This window comes from Rattus norvegicus, chromosome 6 (genome assembly GCF_021556685.1).
Source record: "Rattus norvegicus strain SHRSP/BbbUtx chromosome 6, alternate assembly SHRSP_T2T, whole genome shotgun sequence".
Taxonomy (NCBI): domain Eukaryota; kingdom Metazoa; phylum Chordata; class Mammalia; order Rodentia; family Muridae; genus Rattus; species Rattus norvegicus.
Genome location: NC_141539.1, coordinates 108,330,059 through 108,342,296, shown reverse-complemented (window position 1 = coordinate 108,342,296; position 12,238 = coordinate 108,330,059).

The following is a 12,238-nucleotide window of genomic DNA, read 5'->3' as shown; positions in this document are numbered from 1 at the left end:
AAACTCCAGTCTCTATGCTTGTGTGCCAAGTGCTTTAACCACTGAGCTATTTCCCCGGCCCTGAGTCTTTTTATTTGTTCAGGAGGGATAATATTTTGTTGCATAGATGCATCGTATTTTCCATCCCCTCATTTGTTGACGAAGACTTAATTTGTTTCTGTGTCTTGGTTGTTGTCAATAGTGTTTCAATGCACACACACACACACACACACACACACACACACACGCACATTTTTGACCTATGAATTTCATATCTTCTGGGTTTATGCTCAGAGAAGCTATTCCTCACGTTTCAACCTGCTGCGTGCTAGGGATTGTAGGTGTCTGCCACCGCACACAGCTCTTACTGTACCACACGTTCCCTTGATTGTGTGCAGCACCTTCCTTTCCTCCACACCCTTGCCAACATGTCTCCCTTTGGCCGTTGTGATAATCCCCACTAACTGGGGTAATAGGGTATCTCCCTATGGGTGTCACTTGCATTTCTCTGACAGCGAATTGTGTTGAGATTTTGTGATATTTCCACTGGTAATTCTGATATATTCTTTGCAGGAATGGCCAGTGGGGTGCTTTGCTTTTACATGGCTCTATTTGTTTTCCGGCTATTGAGTTGGGTTCTTATATATTTTGGACATTGGCCTCTTTCAAGATCTGTTTTGTGAACACTCTCTTTCTCTCTTTCTCTTTTCCCCTCTGCGCTCTCTCTCTCTCTCTCTCCCTCTCTCTCTCTCACTCTCTCTCTCTCTCTTTCTCTCTCTCTCTGAATTGTTGCCTCGCTCTGCAGATTGTTTACCTTACTGTAGGAAGCTTTTTCGTTTGATGCGATCCCATTTGTCCACTTTTCGCCTTTGTTGTCTGTCCTTTTGGAGACATATAAAAAAGCACTGCCTGGGCATCAAGGTATTTTAGCCTGACTTCCAGCAAGACCCAAAGGCTTCCATTAGGTTTTATGTACACATGACCAGACAGTGTTTAAAATGCCATAACCAGAAAAGCCTTGAGCAGATCTTGCTATTTTTACAAGAAAGAATTATCAGAAAAGCTTTTGGAGTTCTTTTCAATTAACACAAAATACTTTCTTATTCCCATTTTTCTGCGTTCTGACCTATTTTTCAAATATCTGTTTCCTGCTTCTTCTTCAGTTAACCTAGGCTCCATAACATCAGTTAACCATCAGTCACTCCACCCCAGCCCTCTCCTCGCCATTCTTAGACTTAGCTCTTCTTCACTGTTGACACTATTAACTCTTCTCCTTTTAATAAATAAATACAGCAGCTACCAAAAGTAGATCCCTGGAAAATGTCAGGAGTCTGCCTCCTAGATGTTATGCTGATGGTACAGATAGACCATGAGCTCCTTCTCTCAACTCTACAGGCAAGGATCTCCTAGGCCTGCATTTGTAATAAGAGATATTATAGATTTGCCTTGGCCCACAGAAGGACAGTGAGTTAATGCAAGGCTGAATTATATGTGCAAATTTCCCTTTATTTGCAAATCATTCTGCTTTGTTTCAGTATTGTGGTACTGGAGACGGAATTCAGAGTCTCAGACACGCTAGGCAAGAGCTCCACCACTGAGCTACAACCCCAGCTTACATACAGAATATACTGCCATACATTGTACCAATGAAAATCTAACTACAGTATTCATCTTATGGAAATTGTCTTAGTTACTCTTCTGGTGCTGTGAAGAGACACCATGACCAAGACAACTTGTGAAAGAAAGTATTTAATTGGGGGACTTGCTTACAATTTCAGAGGGTGAGCCCATGACCAGCATGGTGGGGATCATGGCAGCAGACAGTCAGGCATGATGCTGGAGTAGTCAATGAGAGTTTCCATGCTGAGACAACAATCAACCACAAGGCAGAGAGAGAGGCAGAGAGAGAAAGAACTGAAATAGAATGAGCCTCTGAAACCTCAAAGCCCACCCCCTGTGACAGACCTCCTTTAACAAGGCCACACCTCCTAGTCCTTACAAAACAGTTCCAACATCTGGAGATCAAGCATTCAGACATATGAGTCTATCCGGACCATTTTCACTCAAACCATCACAAAAATTAGCACAGCCTTCAATGTTGACTGGAAATATAGTTGAAGACGTACATAAGAACTTTGTCCCGAAGCACACACATATAAACCTTATTATGTTTACTTTTAATTCTACATGTATGTGTGTGACAGGTATGTGTGAGTCCAGTATCTGCAGAGGCCAAAAGATGCCAGATTCCCTGGAACTGGAGTGACAAGCAGCTGTGAGCTTCCTGACATGCTATGCTGGGAACTGAGCCTAGATTCTCTGTAAGAGCAGCACACACTCTTAACTGCTGACCCATCTCCAGCCACTCATATCCACTCCAGATAGGGTGCTCTAAAGACCCAGGCTACTCCTTCAAGTAAGCATTCCCAGTAAGAGTGTTTCAGACATTAAATACTTCTCATTTGTCCACTAAACATCACACACATACACACATGCACACACACACACACACACACACACTCACACACACACACACACACTCACACACACACACCACCTTGACACACAGGTTTAAAAACTGCTTTCCTGTTTCCAGAAGAGAGCTTCTAAATCAGAAACTCTAGAAATGGGAACTAAAACTCATCACTCTGCCAAGCCCTGTGATCATTCAAGCCATTCAAACTCTAGAGTTTGAGGACTTTTTCTGGAGCAAACCTGTCCTGACACCCTGCTACTCCCTACCCTCTCTCCCCATTCCCACTCTCTAACCCCACTCCGCATCCCTGATTCCCACTCCCACTCCTCATTCCCACCCTCCATCCCCACCGCCTATTCCCCAGCCCCATTCCCTCCTTCCCATCCCTGTTTCCCAGCCCCACTCCCACTCCTACTTGCCATCTCCATTTCCCATCACTATTTCTCATCTCATGTCCTATCCCACGGCCCCATCCTCACTCTCCACCCATGCTCTGGAAAAGTATGGGCAAGCCAAGGAAAAAGCCAAGCTGCGATCTCCCCTTCCAGGCTAGGCCTGTCTGTGTCTGAGCTGTGGGAAGCTGAGAGTTGCAAGGCAGACCCCACTCCTCACCTGGTGGGTCACATCCCTGCAGTCATACCCTCACCAAAGAGATGGCCACTGTCTCAGGACAACTGTGCATTGTATATGGTTTGCCACAAATGTCAGACTCTAGGAGAAAAGAAAAACTGGCCACCGAGAGGAGGAGTGTTTGAATATCTGAAATGTAACTGCCTGGAAACCACGGCTATTCTGCGCCATCAGATGTATTCCAAGCAAGCCTTTATCGGCCTAACTCAATTCCGCATGCTTACCATACATCTTATTTGCTTTTCTTTGAAATGCGTATTTTAGAGTGCAGTAAAATCATATTATCCCCAAAAAATAGGATAATGGACCAAAATGAGGGTTATAAACGAATCCCTATGGGAAACACTCGAGTGGTTAAGTCACAGTCCATGGATTGTTCAACAGGGCTGCACACCTGAGACAAAAACTCCTCAGGCAAAGGACGGAGATCGAGGCCTCACAGACTATACACATAAATGTTTCTGTAGAGGGACCACCTTGATGTAGGACAGTTCCTCTTTTAATTGATGCGTTAACTCAAACAGGAACAAATATGGGACTGGGGCTTTATTCGTTCATATATCTTTCTTCTCAATTAACAAAGTTCAATCATAAACTCCTAATCCCAAAACCAACAAATTTTCACTCTTGGATAAGGAGGAGTTTCTAAAATTACGTAAATCTATGAGAGGGAATTATTAGCTGATCCTCTCACGGAGTCAGAGTTTAGCAACTCGTTTCATGTAGCCAGCGTCTCCAAGCTGCCTTTACATCATCACAAATGCTCACATTGGCAAGCAAAGCCGAGTTAGAAGTCCTAGATGATGGCTAGTGCCGTGAGTAGCTTCTGTGCATGCTATAGATAAGGAGAGAGGTCCAGAGAGGATCGGAAATGACCCAGCACTGCACCGTGGAAACAGAACAGCTGGACAGAGCCAGGAGCTCCCAGTCCTCGTCGGTATCCTCACCCTTGGCACTTTGCTAACATTTGCTGTTGACTGGTTTACATTGCTTTTGGCATGAAGAGCACACAGGCTTTACACAATAGCAGGAGAATCAGGTGAATCACAGGAGGGTCTGCAGCCCAGAGGGCACTCACAGTCAAGGCCAAGGCCAAGTATCTCATCTCACTGCCACTTCATCTTGGAGAAGTCTGACTCCGGGTTTCACTTGTAGACAGTGGAGGTAAATTGCCTCCCTGCCAGTCATTCTTGGCACGCTTTAACTGATGGAGGCGGGGTAGTGGGGGGAGGTCTCTGAGATCTCATCAGTCACTCCATCCATGTCACCTCCACCAGCCCCAGGAAGGTCTGAGAGTGTCAAGATCCAAATGCTATCACCCAGAGTGCCTCACCATAGAAGCTGGGTAACCCAATGGCTTAGGTCATCAGCAACTACAATGGATAGTCCTGACACAGATGCTTTGGTAATTGATCTATTTCAAAGATCCAGCCCAACCTAGCCTGGCCCATAAGAATATACCCAAAGTGATGGATGACCTATAAACATCCAGTTTCAGATAGGATATTTTTATTATTATGTTTATTGTGTGTGTGTGTGTGTGTGTGTGTGTGAGAGAGAGAGAGAGAGAGAGAGAGAGAGAGAGAGAGAGAGAGAGAGAGAGAGAGAGAGAGAGAGAGAAAACACCCTTGGGTGAGCTCATGTGAGCAACAGGGTCATGTTGAGGTCAGAGAACAACTTTCAGAAGTTGGTTCTCTCCTTCCACCCTGTAGATCCCAGGAAACTAAAGTTTCTCAAGCTGTCAGGGTTGGTGGCAAGGGCCTTTACCCACTGAGCCATCTCACAGACCTTCAGGTTGAACTTGACCCCAGACTTCTCAGCCATCTGTTTTCAGGAATTTTCCTGTCTGGCTGGGGAGTTAATTAGAGAAATTAATTAACACTGTGCATACTCAGCAATGACTCAGCTGATAAACTTCCTAATATGCTTGTCCCCAGGCCACAGACTCAGGGATTTTAATTCAGCCAATTTACTGTATGCCTGGGAATCTGCATTTTAACAAATCCCTATGCAGCCAGCCAAGGCGGTTAGATCTCCTCACCCACTCGATGTGCCAGAAGAACTGTACACCCTAAGCCTCAGTTTCCCTAAAGCCTGGTCTTTTCACAACCCCCTTGGTTATCTGGAGGAATCCTCCCTCGTCACTGACTCCCAGGCCTGCAGTTCCATAGTGTAAACCCATGCTTGAAATCAGGCAAATTTTCTTTCCAACTCTCAAACCACAGAGGATTCGTTTTCCTTCCTTTTGGGGCCAATACAATTTTCTTGCCTCAAGAAACCTAGACTTATAAAACACAGAGGCCTATTTACAAAATTTCATCAAAACAGCATCTTCCTCTGCCTGGAAACACAAAGTGTTTGCCTCAGCTAGGGCCCTCATGTTGCTGCTAATGGAAACTCAATCAAGAATCAGGAGATAGCTCAGCCTGTGTAAGCAAAATGGCCAGGCCTTGATCCAGATACTTTCCTTCTCAGTTTTCTTCCTCCACTGTCCATTGCAGTGAGAATTTTGGTCTCTTTTAAAAACCCAAGTTACATTATATGAATATGTTTTTGTTTTAATGCCAAGCATGGGATATGGGGCTGCTTCGGTTTGTCCACAGCAGCTGACTGTGATCTTACTCTAAGAGGGGTGTGATTTTTGACAGCTACAGATAGTTTGACTCTGGGGACGGTAGGGAGGGCATAAATGGGAGAGTCCTGAGAGGACCTGTGACTGCTGCTTCCCCTGTGGTCTCTGCTGTTTGCTGGATTGCTGGTTTGCTGTTGCTGGCTTGCGGGATTACTGGATATCTGACAATGAAGACTGGACTTGCCTCTAGCAATCCAAAGCCCCTAACCACCAGGAAGTAGTCTACGGAGATCTAGGCTCCCTTTCCCCCCTAACCTTCTTTCTCTCCTACCTTGGGGAGTTGGAGGGGATTAGGGTGAAAAAAGATTGGAAGGATAGTAAATATAAGAAACCAATAAAACGGACATAGCACAAACAGCATCCAGCTACACACATCCACGCAAAAGGAGACAGGCCGGTGGGCCTAGCACCCAAGGAAGAGATCCCTTAAGATTCTGACTAGACTGTTTAGTGGTACACCATGATAGCCTAATGCAGTAGTTCAACCTAGGGGTCATGACCCCTTTAAGAGATCTAATGACCTTTTCCCAGGGGTTGCCTAAGACAATCAGTAAACACATTTACTTTATGATTCATAACAGTGGCAAAATTATAATTACGAAGTAGCAACAAAAAATAATTGTATGATTGGGGAATCACTACAAGATGATGAACTGTATTAAAGAGTTATGGCACTAGGAAGATTGAGAACCACTGAGCTAATGAAAGGCTACAATAGAAGGGGACTTAAATGGCAGCCGTGTCTTTCTCTCAGGATTAGAGCGTAGATGTTCTAAATCAAGACATAAGTGGGTTTGGCTTCTACCAAGGCCTCTGTATGTGGCCACTTTCTCTGTATCCACACATGGTCTTTATTTCCTCTGGGATGGCCTCTCTGTATCCAAATGGCTTCTTTGTCAAAGGACACCAGTGACATTGCACAGAGATATCTGAGCTCCTTCTGGAGTTGTATCTCTTGGGGCCTGTGTGGCACAGTGACAGCATGTGCCACAATGATACTTGCTTTCCTCACTCCAAGGCTCTAACTTTGTTCAACTTTCCAGAGGTTCTCTCTGTGCCTGAGAATATAGCCTGTCAGGTTCTCATCTTAGAGAATTGATGGCATTTGGTAAGTGCCCTCTCAGGTAAATGTTTCTCTGTTCGGAGAGGGCAAGCTGTAATGAGCAGAATCAACAGCCATGGTTAGTTTGTACCATGTTGGAATATCCAGCAGAGATCTCCCTGAAACGCTGATATATCCCTGCCCCTTCTCTGCCTACCACTACTTAATCGCTATGATGCAAAGGTAGTACTCTGGTATTCAACATCTTGGTCTGACCACTTCTCTGTATTTTCTCCAATATCAAATCATTCCTTTCTTTTGACTTACCAGGATGTGCAAGCCATCACTCTTCCATCAAAAGTAAGATGCTGTTGTACCATAGAAATATCATCTAATTGGTGAAGTTCACGATTCATATTATAGATGGGTTAGAAATATTAATTACTTAGGCTTCCCAACCTTGCATTAAAGATACACCAAACATCTTACCCTGTGCTTAGGCAAACCCAACATGTGTTAATTCCGATACAGATTTCTGAAGCTCTCTGAGTTTGTTGATCATTGGATTGAGGGGAAGATGAGTCAGAGGTGCTGATGACACACACCTGCGAGATGCTCAGACCTGTCGTTAGCTCGACCACAGAATCCACTTAAAGATCTTTTGACAGCTGCTCGGTCTACAATTGGTTGAAGAATCACCACAGATTCTGTACATGAGGAGAGCATACCTGCCACAGTGTCCAGGGAACCCCCAGAGCAGGTGAAGGAAGGGGCTGGCGAGGAGGAGGTGCTGATGAGGAGGGCTGATGTTGCCTGTCCATAGTGGAGCTGAGGTCACCTGAAGGGGAGAGGTAGGATGTAAAGGGAATCTGACAGAGGTCAGAATGGAGAGAAATGGGAATAAGCAAGCAGTTTGAGTTAGTTGAAGCAACCTCAACTCTGTTACATAAACCTGCTTATTGTGCTTTCTTGTGGGTTGGAGAGCCGGGAGCAGCCATCCTTACAATAAGGATCTCTGGTCAATGTCTTTCATTGTAACTCATGCCCCAGGGAGAGAAATGGGCCTATCTGAGGGTAGTGTTTCTCCAGCAAGATTTATCTACCACCACTCCTGTGAGAGGAGTTCACTGGAGATAGATCCATGAAAATGTTATTATCTAAGTAGTCGCTCTCAGTCACATTTGATTCAGATTATGATGAACATCTTTGGAAGTCTATGAGTTTCTATTTCAGATAGCGATGCAGCATTTCCTTTTAACATAAATTCATATGCCCCCCCAAGGTGAATCGATGTAAAGAAAAGGCATTCTTAATAAAAGTGACTGAGTACGTTCATGAGCTGTTGGTCATCAGCCTGACAGAAGCTAGAGTCACCAGGGAAGAGGGAACCTTGATGGAGAAAATGCCTCCTTTGGATTGGTCCCTAGGCAAGCCCTTGGTATGTTTTCTTTCTTTCTTTCTTTCTTTCTTTCTTTCTTTATTTATTTATTTATTTATTTATTTATTTATTTCTCTCTTTCTCTCTTTCTTTCTTTCTTTCTTTTTTTTCAGAGCTGGGGACTGAACCCAGGGCCTTGCGCTTCCTAGGCAAGCGCTCTAAATCCCCAACCCCTGGTACATTTTCTTGGTTAGTGATGATATGGAAGGTCCAGGGCCTTATGGGTGGGGATACCCCTGAGCAGGTGGTCCTGGGTTCTATAAGAAAGCAGGCTGAGGAAGCCATGAGAAGGAAGCCAGTAAGCAGCGTTCTGCATCTGGTCTTGCCTTGAGCTCCCGCAGTGATAGAGTATGACCTGTAAGCCAAATAAACCCTGTCTTCCCTGATCTGCCTTTAGTTATGGAGTTGATTGCAGCAATAAGAGGCAAGCAGAGACAGGTTACTAGCTGTCTTCTGTGGCTGTGACACAGTGCCTGATAGATGGAGTAACCTTGGCTCACAGATCTAGGTGTCAGGGGATTTCAGTCCACCGTGGCTATGGATATGGCTCAAGTCCATGGCAGTGGGAGCATGAAGTAGGTGGCTGGTCCCATTACTGCAAGAGACAGGAAGCCAAGAGCTCAGACCATAATCAGAAGCAAGTAGAAGCTTCAAGACTAGCCCCAAGGGTCTCGCCTATGCCAACAGGGTCATAGCTCCCCAAATCCCTACAACCTTCCAAAACAGTGTCCCCAGCTTGGCACCAAATGTTCAAACACCTGAGCCCATGGGAGGGACTTCAAACTCAAACATGTTGAGCATATTCATGTTCCTATATCAACATATTGACAAACGGGAGCACTAATATTAGAATGGCTAAAGCTAAGGGAGACCTTCAGTCTCCTGCTACATTAGGGTTGAGAAGTAGGAGGATCAATGGAATGAGCCATGTAACTGCACAAGGGCTACAGTCTTCAGAATTCTCAGTTAAGCCAGCCTTAAACTGTGTGTCATGACCCCCACAGGGGTCACCTATCAGACATCCTGCATATCAGATATTTACATTGTGATTCCTAACAGTAGCAAGATTACAGTTACCACAGTTATGAAGTAGCAACAAAAATGATTTTGCAATTGGGGGTCACCACGATGTGAAGAGCTGTATTAAAGGGTCCCAGCATTAGGAAGGTACAGGCCCACTGCTTTACACAAAATGCGGTTTCAGCAAGATTATTCTTTAAAAATGGAAATAATCCCAAGAGAAGACTTTTAATTTCACTTTGATGCTAAACATATACTTAGTCACTGAGCTATTCCCAAGGAAATTTCGTGACAATAGGGACGATTTCAGAAGGAGCCAGAGGACTTACGTGGCAGCTCTCTCTTCTGTTGTCCCCTGAGGAGACATTTTTGTCCTCAGGCCAGCCGAGGCCTCACAGGAGCTCCCTCTCTAATTTTGAAAAGTTGTTTTTTTGAAGACAGTATGTCCTTAATTAGGAGCCCACCTCCATGATAGTCAACCTGTTCTTAATATAATGGCATTCATCTACATTCAAGGTCAGCACCCTCATTAAAGAGCTCAGTACATTCCCCTGTCTCTTCAAGGAAGTGAGGGAGTTGCTCTTCTGCTGTGGTTTGTCTCTCCGTAGTCTCCCTGCTCATTATGTTACAATGGAAACCAAGCCCCTCAGCACTGCAATGACAACTGAGCCCAAGTTTCACTTTTCTCTCCCATCTTGGAATTTTCCATGGGCCGTGAGCTCTTTGAGCAGCACTAATCATTCTTGACTGGTTCCTGCTCCAGCCTGGCTTCAAGTCAAACTCTGGTCTCTCCTGAGTGCCACCGAGTGCTGATCTCTTTTTCCCAGTTGTTTTCTTTCAGAAGAATAGAGCTCTGTCTGTATTTGGCGCACACCCAGCCCCTTTCTCCTTCTGAAGAAGTATTTTCTTGAAGATAATATGGGACCATGTTCTTCACAGGAGAAACTTGTGGGTAGATGAGCGTCTTACTTTTTTCCAGGTTAAAATTGCTTTGCTTCTATCTGTCCTGCTTATGCTCACAATCAGGTGGCTCCCCTTCAAGTGCACTGTCTTAACCTGTCCCAGCTGTTGTTCCAGTGTCTGGTGGGGCCTTCAAGATGCATCAGAACAGTGTGGAAGAACTAGAAAATATGTCACATGCACACACACCTGTACACACACACCTGTACACACACACACACCTGTACACACACACACCTGTATACACACACCTGTACACACACACACCTGTACACACACACACCTGCACACACACACACCTGCACACACACACCTGTACATACACACACACCTGTACACACACACCTGTACACACACACACCTGTACACACACACCTGTACACACACACCTGTACACACACACCTGTACACACACACACCTGTACACACACACCTGTACACACACACCTGTACACAGACACACACACACACACACACACACACACACACACACACAGACCTTTACTAGGAGCCTACTCCTGTAACATAACATTCCCAAGACAATGACATTAATCTGTGCTCAAAGTCAGCTCCCCCATGAATAATCCATCCTTAGAAGTTCTTCTGAGTACTTTGGTAAAGTCTATTACATCTCAGCATTGTATGTGGAGGGGACAAATCAAACCATGTGTACTTTTTTTAACTGATACTAATTTATTTAAGGAATAGTACATTTAAGTTTGAAGTTTCAAGCGACTGGAATGGACTTAAGATTCAACTTGGAAGAGAAAGTTGGGGTCAGCCTTCTCCTTGGTTGGTGGAAGCCTTGACATTTCCCTTAATTTTCCTACCTTCACCCACAGTCACAGATAATGAGTTGTATTCATATCATCTTTCTCCTTGTCGGAGTGATGCCTTCCAGTTTTCTAGCATTTCCAAGCCACTGGTAGTTGTGTGCATTGTTGTATAACTATCCCACATCCCATCCTCTCATGACTTGGTGACCCTGCCCCACGCCAGCCTATTTAGTAATTGGCAAACTCTTACCTCCTCTTAGTTTCTGGTGGGATTAAGTCACTAGCATACTTTCTTATGTTGCTAAACCAAGAACCTGACCCATCTGTGTTTCGGTGTGTGCGTGTTCTATGAAATGACTTATACACTATTTCTTTGACCTCATATGTAGATGCCTCAATTCCCACTACCCCAGGTAGTGATTGTGTTTGGAGGTGGGCACTTTAAAGAGGTAGCTAAGTGAAGAAGAGGGTGCTTTCTGTTGCCCATGGTTTCCATCACTGCTTAAGCTTCTCTTTAATTCCTTTTCATAAGTTGGAAGCCTTAGCTGGGTGAGCTCTTGCCCTGTGGTCACCACTCCTCTTTATTACATTTAACATGGGCTTTTCTTTAAACTTTTTATCTCCTTGAGCACTGGACTTAGCTCCATTACACATCCTGGTGATTCTTTTCTCCTCAAACTGTACATTTTGAATTTCTGTTTATCCATCTTGATCCTGTTCATTATAGATCTGCATAAGAGTGATTACTAATAACCACACAACAGAGTCAATACTGGACTTGAAATCTCCCCTTCCAATGGCACTAATCCAAAGCTCTTCAGTTGAGGCATATTTTTAAGGCAAGGGAAAAAAGAAGCCACATTTTTTGCCAAAATATCACAAGAATGTTCTCTAGGCCATTTACTAAGATTCTTCCCCTCTGAAACTTCTTGAGGTGTCCCCCAACAATTTAACTTGCCCCCCAGCACTGTATTCCATGTTCCTGTTATGATGGTCCATTAAGCTTTGTCTAAAGCATCCAACGGCCTTCGTAGTCCAAAGTCCCAAATTCTTCCCTATTCCTCCAACAAACAGAATGGTGAGACCTGTCATAGCAATACCCCAAGCCCTGCAACCAACCTCTGTCTTAACATTGTTTTATTGGTGTAAAGAGGCACCCAGACCAAGACAACCCACATGAAAGAAAACATTTAATTGAGAGCTTGCTTACAGAGACTCAGCCTATTATCATCAGAGCAGGGAGTATGGCTGCATGTAGGCAGGCTCTGGAACAGTACTTGACAGT